The sequence below is a fragment of the Diadema antillarum genome, unplaced genomic scaffold (genome assembly GCF_040938485.1).
Source record: "Diadema antillarum isolate AM-2024a unplaced genomic scaffold, OU_Dant_1.0 scf00000205, whole genome shotgun sequence".
Lineage (NCBI taxonomy): Eukaryota > Metazoa > Echinodermata > Echinoidea > Diadematoida > Diadematidae > Diadema > Diadema antillarum.
In genome coordinates this window covers 352,231-376,099 of record NW_027271094.1, presented here as the reverse complement: position 1 = coordinate 376,099, position 23,869 = coordinate 352,231, and the positions used below count along the sequence as shown (strand labels likewise).

Genomic DNA, 23,869 nt, shown 5'->3' with positions numbered 1-23,869 from the left:
AGATGAATGATTGCAGAAAGAACAAACAAACAAACAACCAGAGACATTGAATTTGTTCACCATTACCAGTAATGTCATGAAAACGAGACTGGCATTGACGCATCCTTGGGGAAACAAGACCAACTTCTACAAATTGCTTCAGTGAAATTCAATTCTGCTAACAGTTGTCCTGTGTTGGTTTTGTTTTTCACTATTTCTCTGCGCAATTCATGACTCCGACACTTTTAATGTGAAATGTTAATACCGACTGTCCATGATTTATTGAACTAAAATGTGTGTCACATAAAATGTTAAAGTATTTTATTGCTGCCATCTGCAGAGATTCAGATAAAAGCTTTGACTGTCACACTTGTTTCGGTCGACAAACTGTGAAGAATTTTTCCCTTGCAGCAACACAGAACGCGAACGCCCAAGAAGAGCACGAACGAGAAGATATTTTCCCTCAAAGGGTATAAGTAACATCAAGTTTCGAAGTCGCTGACAAAAGAAGAAGAAGAAGAAGAAGAAGAAGAAGAAGAAGAAGAAGAAGAAGAAGAAGAAGATAATGAAGAAGAAGGGTATCGATTGCAAAGATTGCACCAGGGCAATTTTGGGAAGACTATGAATTCACAAATACGACAGACTCCTGCTAAGGTCAAAGTTCATATCACCACAATGTTGGGCCCCAAAGAACTTTCTACCAATAAGCATACCTCCAAGTGAGAGTACAAGCCTTGGTTTCAACATCATCTAGACATCTTTCGTCCATAATTTGATACTGTAGCTATCCTTAATAAAGTTATTCACATTGCATTTTTCTCGACGAGGAAAATCTGATGCAAAGAACGTAAAACTGTCTTAAAACAAATGTGGAAATTAATGTCTTGTGAAATTTGCGTGAAAGCCAACTGAAGACTTGCAATGTGATAACATCTTTACCAAGGTCTACTTATTTTCATCTGTGATTGTGGCCAATACAATGTGTACTACTGTATCGTTGCAAAAAAAAAAAAAAAAAAAAAAAAAAAAGATCTGGTTACTTCTGGTTGATTTCTTTTCCACTTTTAAAATAGGTTTTTTTTTTCTGCGAGTGTGATATTCCTTTAATGTATCAAAAGCAGTTCCAACATGGAAAGGAGTGAAGTTTCACTTTAGCATCTGAAATGATGGACTTTGGATCATCACCTTGTCTACTATTTCATGCTTTGGCGTCATGAAAGCCTCGCGGTGCTGCGCCGCACCCTCTCGACTCTGACTGATGCCCCGCTTTGGAATAGCAGTGTTGGTGGTCTTGTCTTGTCTTGTCTCAATCCCAGCAGCTGAGAAAACGTCGCGTCGTCGCGTCACGTCGCGTCACGTCGCGGTGTATGCACAAGGCTTTGATCAATACGAAGTCATCACGTCTCGGTTCGATAAGACGGCGTGACGATCTTGAAGTCCCTAGTGTGTCACGGCAAAGAGCAATCGCTGAATGATGGAGGTGCATGATTGTTGGTACTGAAAGGTCTCGAGATCCATTTGCACGACGCGAACCTCGGAGAAGCTATGAGGGCAATTCGAGATTAGTCCACGAAGTGTGTATTAACCCATCTCTCCCTCCCCGTTCTTTTTAGCCCCCCCCCCCCCCCACACACACACACACAGAGCGTTGGACCAGGGAGGTGGTTTCTTCCATCTCCCTGGTTGGCAAGGAGGTACTGGGCAATCTGGCCTAGTACCTCCTTGGTTGGCCCAAGGCAGACAGTTTTGGAGACGCAAGTTCACATACGAGGGAACTGTCAAAACTCACAGTTGTCCTCACAGTGACCCGACACGGAATCCAAAAGACGATTGTAACTCCCTGGGGAGGAGGTTAATGCGCATTATCACAACCTCATCTCCGTGAGATCTCTCCCGTCAAATGCAGTTTCTCCAACGACTCGTCATAATATACTTTCTTCGAGCACCCCTCCCCTTTTATTTCCACCCTCCTAACCAACATCCGAATACATCTCTCACTCGATCAGACTGATAAATACCGTAGATGTGTGTTACATCGATCTGGTGTGGTACTTCGTCCGTGGGAGGGAAAGTGCCGGAGATCCTCTTCATTTCTCGCCAATTAAAATCTCGTCGTTCTAAAAATGTAGTTCATCCTAATACCGGCTGCAGCAATTCCTGCAAAGTGTGTTTCGATGGTTTTTGTTACCATGTCGTATAGTACCATGTGTTTGTACGATTACGGGTAGAGAAAATGGATCGGAGCGTAGTCAGAGCAAGAAGGGAGGATTCCGTACTTGGCAGAAGTGCGATTAAAATCTTTAGATAAGCATGTGACGTGACGTCATGAGCGACAAACGTTCATTTGAGAAAATAAATTATGATGATGGAGCTAGTTTAGAAGAACTCTCCCCAGCCCTACTGGCGGTTAGAGATCGACTTGTTAATATCGTCAGCATTTTTTCAAATGGATGGCGAAGTTATGAGCAAAATTAATGACAGGTACATGTATTGTAAGGTCAGTTCAGCATTTAACTGCGATATCGACACCATTAATCATGATTATTAATTACAGCTTTATGATAATAATGGTAAGAATATTAGTGATGACAAATTAGTATAATTAATAGCAATCACATTATAACTATTATCATATTCATATAGTGCCTCACTGAATACAAAGCGATGTAAGATGTCATCCCTGGGTCAAGATAAAAGTCAAAATAATTATGTACAGACTTACAGGTATTGACTGTGCAAGTTCATTGAGCACATGGGATGTCAGATAGATGTGTCTTCAAAATGTGTTTGAATGATTGTTCGACTGTTGGTACTGATTTCTGATGAGGAGGGAACCTGTTCGGGGTTTTAGGTTTGGAGTTTCGTTAACCAATTATGTTGGCATATACTTTGTCGACACTTGTGTTTGATTACAGTTACAAAGACTTAAATTCTATCATTGTATGAAAATATAATACCTTCTTATAAAGATTCAAGAATGAATGAAAGAACGTCGAATGACTTAATGGTCAAGACAAGATGAACGCTGGATTAGATAGGGGAAGGAAAGGAATATGGGTCTGTTTATAGAAAAGTGTAGGTCCTAATTCATAGCATACTTTTGTATCTAAATTCATATTAATTCCAGGGTGACTCCAACAAGATAAGGTACAACATATGCCAAGATTGTATTGCAACAGTCTGTTTAGTTGTATTGCCCATTTCTTTGCCCGTAACCTCTCATCAAAATCATAAACCGACAAGCAGCACAAATACAGATCTGTAGTGACATAAAAGCACATCGTTCAATAAAACAGTAACAACGAATAATCGCGCTGCATATTTTGTTGTGTGCATCCTCCTCCTTATTGTGCTCTATTCTTTCTCTGTTTCTACTTTGTGGTTTGTGAATTCCCGGCGTTCCTGAGAAAGGTTATCATAGAGGTTTTGTGATAACTACCGAAGGATGTAGTAAATTAATGACTACCCTATCAACGAGTAGACTCACAAAAAGTTACTGGAGAGGGGGAAAATGATTCCAAAAAGAGGGGAATTCAAAGGATGTGACCTATTTCAGAAGAATACTCTAGTGGAAAATTAATTGGTTTGTTCTTATGCCAGTCAGATATAACATCTGCTAATCTCTGCACTGTTTCTTTTCGCTTCAACTATGATATTTGATAGTCCGACTTTGTATCTCCATGATACATGTATATTATTTGCATCACTCTCCAGTTGTGTATTTTGTGTAACACATGTATATATATTCCACGCATTTTCATGATGTATAAATCCACGTAAAATTGCAAGGCGCCTTTGGAAAGCAATTTTGTACAACTGAATAGGCAAACTATACAGGATGATATAAAGAAAACAAATGAATGAATAAAACAAATAGATCTGTGACATCTCGTTGTCATCATTCTAAAATCACAATCGACATCCCTCGTGACAGGTTATATGTTCGTGCTCTTTTCTGTCATAATCTATATCTACGAAAGTTTTTACTCTTGACGGGTAGATTGTCATCAAAACAGCATGCTCCCTTACGACTGCATCCTGTCTTCTGCTTCAGTGACCGACAAGAAACTAGCACATTCTTCTTCATCATCATCTTCTCCTCCTCCTCCTTCTTCTTTTCGTTCTTCTCACTGAGAGTTTTTGGAAGAGGAGCACATTTCAGTAGAATACAGGCTATCAGTTTAAACTGCCACTTTACAGAAATTGTCCAAGCATGAGTCAGTGTGCTAACGTCTATTCGACACCTTGCCAGAAGCGCGTCACAAAAAGAAACGGAACAAAACGATTGATTCAGCGGGAGAATACGAGAAATAAAGCAAAACAGATGTCAGCAACATGATTGAACAAGGGAACTTTACGACTATCAGAGGGCGAAATGACCAAGCTGAAGTGTTTTAGTGGACAGATCCCCTCGAATGATTTCCCCTTTGGCATGATTGGAAGTGTCCGTTTCCAATGGCAACGCTTTTAACTGTCATTGGCTCAGCTCCGTCACACGATGTCAACCTCGTGTTAGGAAGGGGTGGAGCCGAGGGTAGGCCGAAGGCCTGACATGGAAATAGGGGGGAAGAAAGTTACGAACATCGTACATCCCCCTTTAAAACAAACCGACCAGTCTGTCGTCGCGACAGTCATGTTTATGTGTTTCTTGTCACCAGTAATCGTATCACGACTTGCCTTCAGGCAGTATTTCTTGTCACTGAGCATACTAAATCAACATCCTAGACTGCAGAAATTTTGGCCCTTCGCCTAGTCTTCAAACTCGCGATATGAAAGGAAACAGTGTTTACTTTTACTGAATATTTTGAACGATGAAGTGGATTTCTTCTTGCAAGAGCTATCTGTTCACTTCTTCTTCTTCTTCTTGCCAGTATACTTCCTTGTGTTTGTATCATTTGTATCGTATTTGAAGTATCGTTCATGTTCCTGACTACACGAGGCTTGTGGTATCATCAGTGGCAAACGTTGCAGCTGATATGGCAACATTCACCTGACCATAGAATCTAAAATATGCTGTAAGAATATTCAAGCAAATAAACTTTGTACGATCGCATGTCATCACCCTCTAAACCATTGACATCCCCTCTGAGAAAAGAAACAAAAAGCCGTGAAGGGTGTATGACTATATCGTGACATTAACAAGGTGTTGGTGGCAAAGGATTTGTCAGAAAAGTTTCAAAACACCGTGTGTGGCGTAGGATCCACAGGGGACAAATGATACTAGTACAGAGGAAACATCTAACCAGGGAGGTGGTTCTCACCTCCCTGATCTAACCCCTGACGGACGTGACAATCAGTAAGAGCAACCAACCGCAGGTGCCTACGTTGCCTTCACAAGTTCAGAAGACAAAGGGATCACTGGTATCAGTTCTGGAATCTGATTCCGACGTATGGAAGACATCAAAACAGAAGAAACAATCTAATCAACAAAGAAACACAACGAGAACAGAACCATGGGAGTCCACCCGGCATACAAGAGCAAGTTCAAGAACTCAGTGGCACCAAAGATTTTGCAGAGCTCTGAGAAGCAGAGGGGGGGGGGGGGGATAGTTGTGCCTGTTCAGGACAGTTGAGGTACCCCATGGCAGTTGGTGTTCCATGTAGGGGACAAAGGGAACCATCTTTTAGATGAAGGCATACTGCTGCTGGTACAATACGATAAAAATTGTATTTCGGAACCCCGTCCTGCGCTCATCACTCCAGGAAAATAATCATAACACCGGTGACAAGAGAGTCAGTCTTGTAGATTAACAGTGCAGGCATGACACATTTGTAAGACTACCAGTTTATGATGTTATAAAGACAAGGTAGTGTCAAATTCAGCAGGTAAACACGCTGCCATTTCAGGAGATGCGTGGTGCCACTCCATGAGCACATGAATGGGTGTACCCTTGTCGAAGATTTGTGGTACTATTAAAGGAGAAAGCGTGCCATGAAGCGAAACTAGTTCAGACTGTTAGTGGTGTCAGTTCAATGATATCCCGTCAGGATTTCAGTGTTGCAAGTCTCCTAGACGTTATGCAGTATCAATTCAGTGTTCCAGGGTTGCCCGTTCAAAAGATCGTAACACTAACTTGTGTGACATCATTAGCAGAACCTGTTCCACATATCACAGGTATAACTGCTTATCAAGGAGAAAACGCGTAATCATCTTCGGGATATCTTGAGATATTGATAAATCGTGCAATGTTGGGAACTTATAGGGAGCACATGCCACGGAACACATTCACTCCCCCAAACCGACCGAAGAGGCCGCTACCTCATCCGGACGAAATGATATTTCGATACGTCTTGTCATGCACAATTTAAACTTTTTGTGGAGGTTTAAAAATAGTTCTTTTAAAAAGGCACATCGACCTACCCCTTGACAAAAGAATGAAAAGAACGTAGATGAAGACGTGATACAAGTAGCAATATCATGATGATTCATACCAAGAACTTTCTCAAGTTTGCAATGAATGAAGCATGACAACATTCACAACCAGACGCCGGAATCTCACAGTGTGGGAATAGAAATTTTAGGATTTGATGATGTAAAGATAAACCAGTTTCTTGCTCCATGAGTAACCATGTCTCACTCACTTATTAAAGTAGGCCAATGCTACGCTCGGAATGGTAACTCCACCAACATGACTCGCTATTAAAGCTTACGTACAAGAATGAGCAAAGGTTAGTGAAAGAAGCATGCCACAGAAATGTGTCACAAGTAAGGCATTTTTGAACAAAAAAAAAAACACCCACAATGACCAACATAGTAAGCCTACAGTGTAGCTCTGTGAGAATTTGAGCGCACTCAAATTACAGCCGTTCGTTTGAAGTGCGAACTTTTTATCGACATCTAAGACAAACGCAAACAGAAGGAAACTGACCAGAAATGAATGTCATTTATTGGTGGAAAATGGGCAAAGAAAATGGGATTCCATCGGGATTCGAACCCGAGACCTCCGGATGCTAGGCCGGTGCTCTATACCGACTGAGCTATAGAAAGCCCGAGTACAGTGTTCGTCCCAGAAACTAATGCTCAATGCTCGAATGGTATTATAAAGAAGCTATAGCAGTGTGTATGTGTGTGCACACACGCGCACACACAAATCTGACATAAACCCGAATTACAATTCAACTTGGGGATAAATGCGAGGGATCATCGAAGTGATGCAGCTTTTTTAGTATGTAACAAACGCAAACAGAAGCAAATTCCCATTTTCTTTGCTCATATTTTTTCACTAATAAACATCTCAGTCTTGTAATTTTAATGGCAATAAAGTGCTTTCAGACTTGTTACCTGTGCCACATGACAAAATTATCATAGTTCAGAACAAAATTGAAGCCTTGTTATTCTCAAGCTATAGCAGTAGGTCTTGTTTTCAACAACGCATGATAATAGCAAACGCGACTATTTATGGTTGACCTCATATACACCTTTCACAATCCCATTATCTGCTAATTACACAATGATACTAAACCAAGATTTTCGACCAATTCCATCCATGCACTCGGACAACGAACCCGTCCTGTCACAGACCAGCCATTTCGAAAGTTCTGTCCGTGTGTTTTCGCGAGTCTCACAGGATGACGTCAAACTCAAGAGACTCAAGGACTCGTTCACCGTCTAATGACATCGGTCAAGGTGTTGACGTGCCTTGTAGGAAGGAATCACTTCCGCTTTCTCGGAAGTGTTGTGTATGAACGACGAGACAATTGTGCCATTTACTCTATTAAGTAAAAATTTGGAAACATGAGCATGGATCGTGTCAAAAGCACGTGCCAGCGGATGGATATTAGACAATTGGTTGATGTGGTTGTAATAAATCATTAGATATGTATATGAAAACAAATCAAAATGACAACGACTTAATTGTACCTGACTTTCTTCTTCGTTAAGTAAGGCAAAGTTCAACGTCTTGCCACTAGTTCTGGTCAGATCGAGAACAAAGTGTATTTTCGTCGGTTGTCTTGGGTAGCCACAATAATAGCTAATTCGCATAAAGATTGACACTTCAAGCATTGAGCATTTCCTGAGTATCGTATTTACTATTCAAAACCTACTAGAATACTAATCATGATTTTATGGTAGTCGCCTATTGGAGGGTGTCTGAGACATGAAGCAACATTAGATGTCACATTACTATTTCTCCTGCTATAATATGACAAAAGTGAATAACTGATTTGATTCAAATCACTCCATTATTTGACACTGCGCGGATTGGATGAATGTCGAGGTAAACATTTTAGTAGAAGAACCTGTGAATATTGTCATTTCGTTTTGTGCTAGACCTGGGTCCCGTTTCATAAAACTTGTTATCAGTGACAAGTTGTCATAGTTGCTATAAGCTACTGAAATCCTTGCATCTGATTGGCTAAGAGCAAATTTGTCACAGAAATGTGGCAGTTGTCACTGATAACAAGTTTTACGAAACGGGACCCTGTACACAATGTTGCACCTTGAGGTGACACAAAGAAATTTAGCGAGGTTAGTCACGACTAGACTCAGTATGGCTCAGCATAACTGAGATTTTAGAACGGAAGATGGAGACGAATGATGATGGTGATCATAAAAGTAACAGAAAATACAAGTGTTATGTAATTACGCACTTAGGAATGAAATGAACCAACGAGTGAGTGTCTTTGCAATGACGAAAAATAAGGATTCCTTTGTTATTGTTGTTATGGAATTACTGAATATTGTATCTGAAAATATCTCAAATCTCTTCTCAGAATATTCCATTAAAAAGCGAATCATATTTTTTGACGTCTCTTTGTCTAGAAAGTTGCTAAAATGGTGACACAGGTCTTATTCTCCAGTCTCGATCTAACAGCGGACAGTGGAGGCTGTACATTATTACATAATATTTATCCATATGTATTGATAAGAATGTCGGCCCCTTCCGAACATTTTACTCAGGCTCTGATTAGTGAAGACATCTTTCAATTAACCGGCAACCCTCCCGAGTACTCGCCGCCCCATCATCCAAATCGGAGGTGACGCTTTGCCAGACGTTGACGCGTGTTTCGCACCTGGGGTATGGAACAAACCTCTTGCATGCAGGGCGGAATATATGACTCCACGCCGACTGTGGATTACATTCTGATCTGACGGTTTAACGCAAAGACCCTCATGACCCGGATGCCGACGGGAGATGAGTTAAATACTCCCACTTGAAAGGCAATTACCGAGGCTAAATTGGATAATGACAGAAGAAGATGACTAGACAGAGCTAAGGGAGCTGGGTGATGTATCCCGCTGTTCATCAGGAGTGGAAGTCATGGTGATTATCGACACGAATCCCATCTACATGAACCATCATCGACAGTGTCACGACTTTCATGCAACAGAAAAAGAGGTGTATCAGTATTCTTGGTCCTGTTGCACACAACATAAGTCAGAAAAATCAAACATAATTCAGGTGTCAGCCAATTAGAACTGAGTTTTCAGAGACTTTTGTTTGATTTTCTTACTTAGTTTCATCTCAACTTTTAAGCAACGGGGCCTCGATGAAGTAATTGAATGAGTTTCCGCGAATTGCCGGTTAGGAGAAAACTAGGAGAAAATCGTACAGACGATTAAAGATAATACCACTACTCGTTCAAGATGGCTATGATTAACAAATTAAAATCAATCAGATTATTAGATTAAGTAAGTTAGGAGATTCTAGAGTTTCAGGTATTTTCATGAAACATTGTCATTCCATTTTGTTAAATCTGGTGCTTTTATTTTCATTAAGAAGTATGAAAATTAAATGAAGTTGAAATTGAAATTGAAATAATGCATTTTAAGGAGAACACGCTGGTGTTGCTGAATAATTGACCATAAATCTGATTTACCGGTATAAATATCATATTTGATGTGTACAAGCCTAAAGGAGAGTTACGAATTAGTGATGGAATCACCGCCTCATCTAAGCTGTTCATGTGATTCTAACCAATATCAAAGATTTGTCAAAATATTCCATAACGGGGGGGGGGGGGGGAAACAAAAAACGTCTGAATGTCACCTGTCTCGAAGAGGAGATGCATCACAGAGAGGGGTTATTAAGTCCAATAAAATCAATTATGTTCTATGATGTTGTTAAGATGATGTATTGCGTATTTTCATTCACGCTGTGCTTGCATGTGATGCACAAAACTCGAAAACACTGGCGATTAAAAAAAAAATGGTTCGTTTTAAATTGACGTCAAAACAATGGAGCAGACAGCAATCCATTGAAAGGAAAGAGTAGCTTTACTTGACTATCACTGGAGTATAATGTAAAAACACGCTAAATCATCTGTAGTGTCAGAATGACTCTAATATCAGCCTACATAACTGTCATCTATATAACTTTGCAAACGCCGTATAGCTTACATTCTGGTGAGAGTAAATGTGGCTGGAGCTTTGCGAACATTTGTTGCCAAATTTTTGATATCCTTCCCGCTAATAGAGATTTATAGCGTATACCATCAAAGTTCTGCTTTCAAGAGCACAGACAAACGCCGATGACTAACCGAAAACAAAAGGAGACAGGACATGCCTGTGTTCTAAGTGACAAATAAACAGTTTCTATTTCTGATGGCAGACTAATTAATCTAAAAGCGAACACCAACAATGGCAATTAGAAAAACGAACTCTTAATCGTTAGGTTTCTGGTTCAAGTTCGCTGGCAGCAGCGGCTGTACCTTCAGGTGAAGACACTTTGTACTCATTCATTTCCTATTGAATAATTCTTAGGAAAAGTCTTCGAGCCGTATATATGGTGTTTCCTCACAAGTATGAGGTCCTTTCACAGTGACCACTAGGATAAGTTCAAAAAGACGGACAGACAAACAAACAAAGTTTTAATCATTTTACAATATGAAAAGCGTTGAGCTCTACTTCGATGTGACGGTAATATACCTATACGTTTTGCCGGCAAAGTTTCAAATAAAAGAAAACAACTGCGACGATTGTGTCGTTGAGTTTCAACATTTACACTCCCTCTATTGATAGACGCCGGCGTGAGAATGTTTACAATGAATGAAGTCAAGGGCAATCAACGTCACGTTACCACTCACTCAATCACCGAAGCATACGCACGGAAACGGACCCAATGTCGACTTGCCGTCATATTCCAATCCGCTGATTGCAGATCATCGTTTCTTGGTCAATCGCCGGCATTCAATGCGCCAGATCTCCTTGGTAACGAATGGCCGTCACCTTAAACAGACACCGATATGGCTGGGCATCGACAATGAGAATCGAAGGGTAGTAAAAGATACTTCTCTTTTACCAGGGGAAAAACAAACAGATCTGCCATATAAGACTGAGAATGGAGGAACAAATTGATGACCAAGTTCTAATTCATTTTCGACCTGAATTAGGAAATTGACGTTGATTAACGAATAATGTAGCGTGTGGTTGTGGTCTTGCTTACCGGATAAAGATAAAAAACTCGGTCAGCTTTCTAAATTACCGAACAGTTGCCGAAAGTCTAATTAACTATACATGATTAGGTACATTTTGTCTCATCAAACGCCTTTGCTTTGGTCATACTCTGAGCGATCAACTTCTTGGAAAAAGGAGCAATGAAATGAAGGAAAAAAATGGGCACGGAGACGACAAGCAATTCTTGAAGGAAGCGAGAGTGAAAACACAGACCAGGGCATTGTGATACCATCGTCTAGCCCGGTGAAATTGAATAGTCATATCCTCAAACACACTGTTTTATTTTTGTTTGAGGAGAGGGGAGGGAGGAGAAAATTTTATATCTTATTCTGTCTTCCCAGACTACAGCTAAAGATGGAGATGAGAGGAAAATGTGGTCAACTTGATGCCATTGACTGCTGTGGTGAGTTTTCTGTCAGTGATTCAAGAAATGTCTGCAAAGTAGTGAATAAGCTAATTATTAATTTCTCTTCACGCAACGAATGTTTGGAGGAATCCCCGGATATGTTGCTATTGTGTGCAATCTTGGTGCGGAACAACACCAGGGTTGCTCAGTAATCACGGAGCATGACGAAGTTTGTACTCGCACGCGATTGGGGCGATAGGAACAGACTTGTCTTGTCCTATGACTGTGTAATGAGCACGCACATACACACCACGCAAGTATACACACACACACACCACACACACACACACACACACACACACACACACACACACTTTCCCCTATATTTTCATTCCACTTTGATTTCATTCATTGCTATACATCCCACTTGAATGTCCAAATGTACAAAATTAATATGCGGACAATGTTCTGTCAAGGGGCACTGACACTTGAATGTTTTGATGAACAAAATAACGTGCAAATATTCAAATTTACAAAATTAGATATAGAAAGCATAAAAGTTATCTCCTGTCAAGGAGTACACTAAAAAAAAAATGAAAACGAAATATTTGATTAAAAGAAACACTATCCCCTTCCATATACAGAATAACACAAACAGAAATAATTATCTTCCATGTCAATAATTCCTTGGTGTGGCTTTGTGCAGCCCCCCCCCCCTTACCTTCCTTCCTTCCTCTTGACCCCCCTTAACCTACCTTATTCCCTAACCCAGAAACATGTAACCCACCCACGCGCGCGCGCGCGCACACACACACACACACGTACGTGACTTGCCTCATTCAATTAGCGTGTTAATATCAGTTTAAGAATTGCGATTGTTGGTGGTTATTATTTTATTCATCTTTCTGTAACCATTCTTCTACAATAAAAAATTATATTTTTTCGATCCATGATGTAACTTTGAGACATATTGCAAAGGGAGGGGGCGTTGTTCATTGTAATCGGTATCATAATTATGGGGCTCACCCAACATTTAAAGCTGAGATTTATCTATATATACTTCTGTGGGTGTGAGTGTTTTTTTTTTTCTTGTTCATGATGAAAAGATTGCTGGTATCAAACTAGATTGCAAGAAATTCAAAATAAGTCATGGCCACAGTTTTAGTGGCTAGGACCTACTCTTTTCACAAATTGGATAAGCAATGAGTGTAGGCGCCAGAAGATGTTAACAATAGCCTGTCATGTCATAGACCGGGCTGTGAAGATTAATGTGTGTTGATTATTATCCTGTATGAGTCCGCCGGAAAAGTTACATAATATGACTGACTCGGTTCCATTGTCAAAGAGTCTTTATGAAATGCATCCTTCGGCAGAGGTCAGTCAACACAACTGTGATTCTTTTATCAGATCAGTGAGGCAATGTAGTACGACGTCCTCACTGAGACTTTAACACAATGAATATTACCATTTTCAAGAGGACATCAATCAGGATAAGGGAGTGCAACCTCTACATTTTGATATAACCTCGGGCCATCTGTCAGGATTCTACATTTCATTGACAGTGATGAGTATGTTTCTGTATTGCTCGCGTCCATTGCTCATTCAGCCATTCGCACTTGATAGAAATTCAACGCAGTGATTGACCATTCTGCAAGTTTACTCAGCCACGCCTTACATTTTAAAAGCTCATTGCAATACTTTTGATATCATAGATGGAATTGACAAAAAGGGAAAGTAGGTGGTACTCAGGTCTCATGATTAAAAAATAAAACAAACATCGGTTAACGAGCACACTGTACAATGTGTATAAAGGTTGTTAACACCGTTTTAGCGAAAGACAATTTAAGGCTGCGCATGTCGTGTGTAATAGAAATCGGTTCTAAGTACTTTTGACAAGGTTGAATATACAATTTATCACTGTGAATGGACGTGACGTGAGAGTAAGCAAAACTGCACGTCTTTCTCTAATCTAGACATGTTTGATGATCTCGTGGTTTTAAAGAAAAAATGCGTTATATCCTTCAAAATGTATAACAGTGTACGAACGATGAAAAAGTCATTGCAATACAAAATTCTTTCCGTTAAAAAAACAACTGTTTTAGTAACAGCTGAACGAAAAAACCGAATCATGTAAAAAGTACATTCACCTGTAGACTATAACATCCATATCAATTATAGTATGTCGGCTATTGTTGGATCCTGTGTTACTACATCAACGTCATAATGTGTGATCAACATACTATAGTCATGGGACCGACAAGACTGACTGGCATAGCTGTTTATATGTAACGCGCTCAAACTTTTTTATCACTTAAGTTAACATTAATGATGCGGATATCATTTTGCAACATTCTATTTATAGGTGACGTATGATATTCATAATGAAATTGACAACACAGCGAATGAATAATTCTGAAAGAAAACATAGATTCAAGCATTTGCGTTTAACTTAATTACGCTCCAATTAAAACCCTGTAAAAATGTAAAATATTACACAAACATAATAGCATATAAGCAAATTAAGTGGATGTACATATTTACATATTTCATAAATTATATATTCTATCAACGTATTTGTAGTTGATTTATTGTACTATTCCAATATGCCTTTTTATCCTGCTTGTACAATAATGATCACTGTTACTTTGTAAAAATCATGTATTATTTTGGATGTGGAAAACAAATTAAGTGAAACTGAAATGAAAATATCATGCGATGAAAGTTATGGCATCAATGACACTCCCTTGTCTAGATCCACGGCAGATACTCCTTTTCTTCCAGAAACTAATGCGTATTATACCTGCCTTTCATCGTTTTACGGATATTACAAAATTCATTCAAAATGTAGAATGTGAGTAAAAAAAACAACTACTACAAACAAAAATTTATTCCACTTACGTTGAAGTAGATCATGTGATTCCAGGATATGCTTTCTTATTCCAAGTCGATTCTCGAGGCTAACTTGCCAAACATAATCTGAGGCACATGGATCAACAGTTCATTTTTACTTGATGAGTTTTATACCTTCAGTGTCAGCAAATTAAAAGTTGTTATTCTGGTTCGAGTCTCTGTCTTGGTGGAGAGCGGATCGCGCACGCAATTACTTCGCTGAGAGCCTGCTGTGATGGGAAAACAATATTCAGGTATGACAGTATGGTATCACTGTCTTCGGCGGTATCAGTGTAAATTGAAAGACATTGAAATAGGAAAAATTGACCACATAGGAATTCCAGTGATCACAGCTTCCCTAGCATCACTACTTCCACTGCTGCTGGATGCGATCTGTGCTACTACTCATCACCACTGATCATTCACCGATCTGTCCGCAGCGAGAGCTGGTCTTCCTCCCACAACGAAGAGCGAAGTGTCAGTGGGGTTCACGTAAACACTACTCACCGAGCGCCTGCCCGGGGGCCTAACTGAGCTGAAACTCACTTCACATTCAATGAACTGTAGTCGTTAAAAACTTTCTTGTCGTGTATTTATGTGCGTGTGTGCGTGTGTGCTATGTGTGATTCTGTGTGCGCGTGTGTTATAAAAAGGGAGGATAGAGGGATGTGCATGAGCAGGGACTGTATGGGTTGTGCAGAAATGCGTTATTTATTAATTCGAACATTATGATAATAAATTGTACTTTCCAGTGTTGGATGACTGGCGTGGGAGGGCACTGGTATACAGGAATGATCCATCTAACGGAACTGAAATGCTATTGAGGAAGGAAATACATGTAGTCGGAGACGAAGTCCCCGGATAATGACAGCCCAGAAATAACATTTAACACCATGAAGTTGGAACGTTCAGTATATAATAAATGTATTAAGTTTTCAATTCGATACAATTCAAATCAAATTCTCGACAACAAAGGTTAACGTTTCGGATATTGGTTGGTCAAATTGCTTTGAGAGAGAGGTACCTCTAATGCCCCAGTCACTAATACCCCGTCTTAACAGGCCACAAAACGCAGGGTAGCCTCGGGGTAGCCTCGGGTGAAGAATCTTCCCCTGAGAAGATTGTGCCTGTTAAGACGCAACACAGTGGACAGGCTCGGGGTAGCCGCGGGTAGCCTCGGGCGAAGTCTTAAAAACGCAGGGTAGCCTCGGGTAGCCTCGGGTGAAGAATCTTCCCCTGTGTCTGTTAAGACGCAACAATAGACATCCCGGATCACCCCGGACCACCCCGGATCCAACAGATCCGGGGGGATCCGGGGAGAGATCCGTGTTGACGCCTTGGACATCCTTGGACATCCGTGTATGTCCGTGTAGATCCGGGACATTCGGGCGGCCAACACGGCAACTTTTGGAGGTCAAAAACATCCGGCGTCATCCGGGGATTGCCGTGTTGGCAGAACAATCCGGGGTGGTTCGTGTGGCTGCCGTGTAGCTGCCGTGTTGATCCGTGTAGATGCCGTGTTTGTCCGTGTGTACAGTTACCAACGCTCGTCGACACTCTATCGAGGTCGAAACTATGCTGGATCTCCCCGGATCTCCCTGGACCTCCCCGGACCTCCCCGGATCTCCCCGTATCACCGTGTAGATCCTTGAGCATCCGTGTTTATCTGTGACTGGGGCATATAATGTGAACTCTTCGTGGTAACCATTTTCGCAGCATCGCAATATACGAACTTCACTAGGTGATGTTTGCACTTTATGACGGGATAGGATCGTGCTCCAATAGCAAAATTTTATAAAAGACGGCCTCACACACCCATATTTGCGCGATACTATCCTTATTACGGTATGTATAGCAGGTGAGCGCTCCCTGGCAAACCTATACCTGTGAAGCATTTTGAATATTAACCTCCGAGTGTCCCTTTTTTCGCCTTGCTTGCCTGGAGTTGGAACAAGCGCGGAGATTTTGCACACGTTTTCATGAAATTCGACGTTCGGAATGAGCAATTTGACTATGGATAAAGTGTTGATATCAGTATGGGATAGATGGCACACGACTGAAGCTGATGTTGTTTCATCACTATGAGTGATTATGTCCTTCTCATTCTGTTTATGTGTGTAAGCATGGCATTGAGAGTAGAGTGGAAAGTTTATGCGTTATTAATGTTTCCAGCGGATTTATTGTGACACGAAGTTTCGGTACAGTGTGTACTGTTGCATTTTGACGAGAAAAAAGCTCGAGACTGAAAAAAAAGCACGCGATCTCGGAAAATCTACACTGCTGTGCCCAATAATGCGAGGCTAACAAAAGTTCCTCATATTCCCATCAAAATAGATGATAAAGTTGAAGTTGATATCCCTGAAATATTAAATGACTTTCCTTGATGCGGCCCCACACTGGATAAAAAGTACGTGTATGCGTGAAAAATGACTTCCTTTCGTAACACAGGCATGCAGGGGCAAGGGGGGGGGGGGCGAACCCAGTGCGCCCCACTTTATTTTTTTCCTTTTTCTTTCTTTTACTTACAAAGAAGAAAAACAACATTAAAGGGGGCGCGCCCGGTGCGCCCTCCCCCCCCCCCCCCCATCCGCACTGAGCATGTAATTTTCGTGTTGTAAAATCCGTCACACATCAAGAACTCTCAGACAATGTGTGCAAATCAAAAGGTGGCACCATCGCAGGTTTCGCTGACAGCGATGGTTGTGAGAAAGGCCATCTATATTGTTGAACCATCACGTGCCATGAATTCAGATGTCTCTTTAAATCTTCGACCGGTATCACTTTTGACGGTATTATATGTTCCTTGAGCGCTGTATGGCTGGACAATCAGATAAGTCACTCGTTGAGTAGTTCAAATTGTTATGTTGCAACCAGTTTGGCTTTCAGCGGAAAGATTCAACTACATAATAGCCTCGACCCTGAATTATTCATGAGATGCCAGCTGCTTTGTAATGATCAAGCACCATGCGTCGACAAATATTAATATACTTCATGATTTATTGAAAGCTTGTAATTATCTTCGTTACGATATTTGATTAGCTAGATAAGAGTCAAGATGCAGACAGTATACAGTGCATTTGACTTAATTTGATTTGAATTTATTTTTTTTAATTTGTGTTTCATGGCCGCTAAGGAAGCAACGGATGTGTGTAAACGAGCAATTATCGGGTCGACGGCTTTAAGTTCCCTCCAAATGACAATAGGCAAGGAGGACAAGGTGCCATGGCTAGTGGCACAACCACTGCAGCAAAGGTACTCGACCAAGAACTTCGTGATTCATAGTTAGTCATAATCCTATCCACAAGGCCAACGACAGTTCCACTATAATCGCAGTTACACAATATTAAAACTACGTGTAGTTTTTACTGGATACGGACAACATTAGTAACATGTCTACAGAATCAATTTCACATTTTTTGGCAGATGATACAGAAATATCATTGCCTGTACTGGAATTGTGTCCGACATGGCACTGTGCACACTGTGATCTCGGATGAGTCAAGAAATTGCTAGGTAATAACAAACTGGTATTTCAATGCTGACAAACACAATGGATGATATTCTCAAATTAATCAAAAACGCAAGAAAGTTTCAAATCAGACTGAACGACACTGACATTATTCTCTTTTCGTGTGTGTTTAAAATGTAAAAAGAATGGTATCAAACTAAATGGAAGTGTGATATTTAGTAAACACCTTGACAATGAATGTACTCCATTATCAAGAAAATTTGGGTCATGAACAAATTGACTTAATTGACTTAATCAAATCAAATTGACACCATCACCGCAGCGAATCTGGACATGACATTATGGTTCCAACAAGTGTCCCTATAATGTTCCCTGGAAATATACGAAATCTTATACTAACTGCACATCATGCCCAATTTTAATAAAATTTCTTTCATTCTTCGTGTCTTAATCTACTCTATTAATCAAAACTTAATTTGCACGTGATGTGGTATTACACCTCAGGCTCTGAAGTCGTCAGGATTTACATTAGTTTCAACTGGTAATGTTGATGTATTCTGCTCAAAGAAAGTCACTCCCTGAGTCGTATGTTTTTTTGTTTTATATCGAACATGACACTCTCTACCATAACATCCATTCAATTCGCAATTGTCACCATTCACTATGAACTCGATTAACCCAACCATCCATATAATTCGCCCATCCGAGGAATTCTCTTTGAACACCACCTGTCACGAAAAACTCATACACCTTCAAGAAAAGTATGTCAATATGTTGTTACATCCAAGCGCTTCTATTGCTTTACAACTTGAATTCGCATTCAACAGCCATTGCGGAAGAAAGGACTTTTCATTTTCATTTTTCGTTTCAATTTGTTTTCATATTTCTCACATATATCACAATAAAGTATATAAATACGAAAATTATACAAAACATAATTTAGATGAGACTTCATCGGAATGTACAGAAGTTTGATTTGGTATAAACACAAGGTCTGTATGCATGCGAATTAATCTGTGGTCATGATGCGAAAAAAAAAATATGATGGGGCCTGCGTAAAAGCATTAGCTTGTACAGCCGCAGGTCCCATGAGTAATCAGATTAGGGGAAGTTTAAAATGCGGATGTTTTTTTAAGACCAACTATAACTGGAGTGAGGAAACCGATTGAAACAAACAAAACAAAAAAATCCAATTAAATATATGTCACTAAATAAAAAATAAATACAGAAAGGTCACGACTTTCAGTCGTATAGTACATGAAAATAACTTTATTTGTGTTGCATACTTTCGTTTTCATCACATTCATCTCGTCATCACCAGATTTCATCATTCTTGGTGGATTTGGTTTTCTTTTGTATCTCTTTATCCCTCTTAGCAAACCACGCCCTTCACAACTCATTTATCCCAATAGACCACTCCTGTATTGAATTCATTGATAGTTTCTTTTTCTACAGCTTGGTGCATGTCGTGAGCATTTCATTCACCTACTCCCTCTAATTAAGCTCCTTAGGCAGGAATTCACTTAATTGTTGTTAGACAGGGCAAGCCTCTGACGAGCTTTGTGGTTATTAAGGGCAACTTTTGTAAACAAATCATGCATAGAATTCAATGCATTACTGAAACAGTCGACTGGTACACGAGACTGATGTCGGCGTGTCAAGAGCTACCTCAGTTGTATACTTTGCTTGTTTGGCTTCTGTTTAATTTCTTGTGCGCTCCATTCATGCGGTTCATTTGTGAAGTATTTTCGAAATTAGTTTCAAGAGTGTTTTTTTTTATTCTTCAAATCTGTAAGCTGCATACTTGTGCCAGTCCTTATTTTTTTGTTTGAAGAAGAAAAAAAAACCAACCTTACATGTGTATAGTATCATTCACTTCTAACAAGTGTTTATGTCTTAGCACAATACAATGTTTAATTTTAATCCCTTACATTCTATTTGGGTGGAAATAGATGAAATAAACATGCCGGCCGCCGAAATCGCCGCGTCCTAAGCCAGTGGTTGCATGAATCAAGATGGTGTTTGTCTAAATTTCAGCAGGTGGTTTTTCAACTTCTGCAAATGACCGTGTACCTTTTTTTTTTGTTGTTGTTGTTGTTCTAGAAGAATTTGCAGTGCTTTCTCCGCCAGATGTCTCTCTCTGAAGCGCTTTACTTACACCATTACACGTTTACAATTTTATTAGAATTTAAAAGGAATGAATCCTTCAGATAAAATACGTAGGTTCACAGTTAAAATAAAACTTAAAATGTCTGTTTGCGCTTAATTTGCTTTCATAACTGGCGAAAGAAAGAACAGAAAAGTGAATGTTCCTTCGGAAGCGGACATAAATTGAAAATCACCCTTGTCATTCTCGTCTCTGCCAAAGCTGACATTCCCTGCTGGAAAGAACACAGTGTCCCACAGTGTGAGAAACACAGTGTGAACACAGTGTGAAATCTTCTTACACTGTTGAATTCGAGCGTTTTAACAGTGCGAACACATTGCAAATCATCAATTCACAGTGTGCCACAGAACATTAACATGTGAACACTCTGTAAAAACCAAACCAGTGTGAAATCATCTCCACATTGTTAAATTCGAGCGTGTTTACATAGGGTGCGTTTATCAACTCCTTTTCTCGGCAGAAACAGGTTTTCCAAACAGCTTTCAAGGAATTTTTACGAGTTGATAAACGCAAAGCTGTTTTGAAAGCCCTTTCGGAAAGCCTTTTCGAAAGGGTGCGTTTATCAACTCTCCTTTCTCGGCAGAAACAGGTTATCCAAACAGCTTTCAAGGAATTTTCACGAGTTGATAAACGCAAAGCTGTTTTGAAAGCCCTTTAGGAAAGCCTTTTCGAAAGCCCGAAATTTGTGACGATCCAAACAGGTTTCCTAAACAGGTTATCAGAAACCTGTTTGTAAAAGCCTTTCGAAGTTGATAAACGCAAAGCTGTTTTGAAAGCCCTTTAGGTCGACCTACTGCGGTTACGCAACCATGCGTTTCCAGTTTCTGGAAAGACGCGCGCCACGTAAAGTGCACACGAGTACGTGTACACAGGTGTATACGTACAGCTGTGTGTAATGCACGCATGTGCTTGGAACAAGGAGGTGTTTCTCTCACCAACAAGGTTTGAGAAATAGAGTAACAACAGTCTCATTCCCTTTGATCCCATGTCTCATGCCGCCACTCAGAAATATTTGAAGTATGTGCTAAACTGGCGCTGCCTCACAGATAGGAAGACACTTGATTCATGTGGCATTGTATCATGACTCGTCACTCTCAAAGGGTGATATGTCTTTATGATGGTAATTGCTTTTCGCCGTCCCGTCTTAGAAAACAAGCGGCACATTAATAGTACTGGCAGTCAGGGCTTTGGAAAGGGCTCTCGAAAGGGCTATGGAAAGGGCTATCGAAAGGGCTATCGAAAGTTGATAAACGCAGCCGACGAAAACAAGCGGCACATTAATAGTACAGGGAGTAGACAGGGCTTTCGAAAGGGCTGTGGAAAGGGCTTTCGAAAGGGCTATGGAAAGGGCTATCGAAAGGGCTATCGAAAGGGTTTTCGAAAGTCGTTTAAACTGGGGAAAGTTGATAAACACAGCCTTTGTAGTATTGTACTGCAGTTACGAACAATGCACGCCTTACATGACCTCTTCTCCTCGGTCGAATTGCGCAATGCAGCTGTGCAGTGACAGAACAGTTATCGTGTTCGCGAAGAGTTGATAAACGCAACTATTTTGGAAGCTGTTTCTAAAGGGCTTTGGAAACGGCTTTCGAAAGGGCTTTGGATACGGCTTTTGAAAGCCGTTTAAACAGGGGAAAGTTGATAAACGCAGCCAAAGTCTAATGCCACCACTCAGAAATATTTGAAGTATGTGCTAAACTGGAGCTGCCTCACAGATAGGAAGACAATTGATTCATGTGGCATTGCATCATGACTCGTCACTCTCAAAGGAAGATATGTCTTTTTGATGGTAATTGCTTTTTCGCCGTCCCTTCTTAGAAAACAAGCGGCACATAAACAGTACAGGGCTTTGGAAAGGGCTTTGGAAAGGGCTATGGAAAGGGCTTTGGAAAGGGCTTTGGAAAGGGCTTTGGAAAGCCGTTTAAACAGGGGAAAGTTGATAAACGCAGCCTATATGACCACACTGTGAATACACTGTCGGGCACCGTGTTCTTTCCAGTAGGATTACTGTTTATTCGAAAACAAATTGGGGAGGGGTGAATTGTTAAGGAGGATCTGTATGTAAGACTTGTTGTTTGTCCCACTCTCGCTTTAAAGGAAAAGATCTTCATCATGTTCAAGTCCAAAAATAGCGAACATTAAAGAAAAAAAAAAACAGCGACAAAACTGTCATGAAAGGGTGCGTTTATCAACTCTTTTTCTCGGCAGAAAAGGTTTTCCAAACAGCTTTCAAGGAATTTTTACGAGCTGATAAACGTAAAGCTGTTTTGAAAGCCCTTTCGGAAAGCCTTTTCGAAAGGGTGCCTTTATCAACTCTCCTTTTCTCGGCGGAAACCGGATTTCCAAACAGTTTTCAAGGAATTTTTACGAGTTGATAAACGCAAAGCTGTTTTGAAAGCCCTTTCGGAAAGCCTTTTTGAAAGCCGCAAACAATGCACGCCTTACATGACCTCTTCTCCTCGGGTCGAATTGCGCAATGCAGCTGTGCAGTGACAGAACAGTTATCGTGTTCGCGAAGAGTTGATAAACGCAACTATTTTGGAAACTGTTTCTAAAGGGCTTTGGAAACGGCTTTCGAAAGGGCTTTGGATACGGCTTTTGAAAGCCGTTTAAACAGGGGAAAGTTGATAAACGCAGCCAAAGTCTAATGCCGCCACTCAGAAATATTTGAAGTATGTGCTAAACTGGAGCTGCCTCACAGATAGGAAGACAATTGATTCATGTGGCATTGCATCATGACTCGTCACTCTCAAAGGAAGATATGTCTTTATGATGGTAATTGCTTTTTCGCCGTCCCTTCTTAGAAAACAAGCGGCACATAAATAGTACAGGGCTTTGTAAAGGGCTTTGGAAAGGGCTATGGAAAGGGCTTTGGAAAGGGCTTTGGAAAGGGCTTTGGAAAGGGCTTTGGAAAGCCGTTTAAACAGGGGAAAGTTGATAAACGCAGCCTATATGACCACACTGTGAATACACTGTGGGGCACCGTGTTCTTTCCAGTAGGATTACTGTTTATTCGAAAACAAATTGGGGAGGGGTGAATTGTTAAGGAGGATCTGTATGTAAGACTTGTTGTTTGTCCCACTCTCGCTTTAAAGGAAAAGATCTTCATCATGTTCAAGTCCAAAAATAGCGAACATTAAAGAAAAAAAAACAGCGACAAAAGTGTCATGAAAGGGTGCGTTTATCAACTCTTTTTCTCGGCAGAAACAGGTTTTCCAAACAGCTTTCTAGGAATTTTTACGAGCTGATAAACGCAAAGCTGTTTTGAAAGCCCTTTCGGAAAGCCTTTTCGAAATGGTGCGTTTATCAACTCTCCTTTTCTCGGCAGAAACAGGTTTTCCAAACAGCTTTCAAGGAATTTTTACGAGTTGATAAACGCAAAGCTGTTTTGAAAGCCCTTTCGGAAAGCCTTTTTGAAAACCGCATATTGTGGCTTTCCAAACAGGTTTCCTAAACAGGTTTTCAGAAACCTGTTTGTAAAAGCCTTTTGAAGTTGATTTGAAAGCTGTTTTGAAACGGCTTTGTAGTACAGGTGTATTGTACTGCAGTTACGAACAATGCTCGCCTTATATGACCTCCTCGGGTCGAATAGCGCAATGCAGCTGTGCAGTGACAGGCCAG

General features: G+C 40.5%; 1 protein-coding gene across 1 annotated transcript in view; it reads right to left on the bottom strand.

The window, feature by feature from the left end:
• Positions 1–14,977, bottom strand: part of LOC139724025 (uncharacterized) — a 93,426-nt gene extending 78,449 nt beyond the window's left edge. The window contains exon 1 of the mRNA XM_071635224.1: positions 14,622–14,977. The gene's annotated coding sequence lies outside the window, so the exon portion shown is untranslated. The remainder of the gene's footprint in view (positions 1–14,621) is intronic.
• Between the last annotated feature and the right edge of the window lie 8,892 nt (positions 14,978–23,869).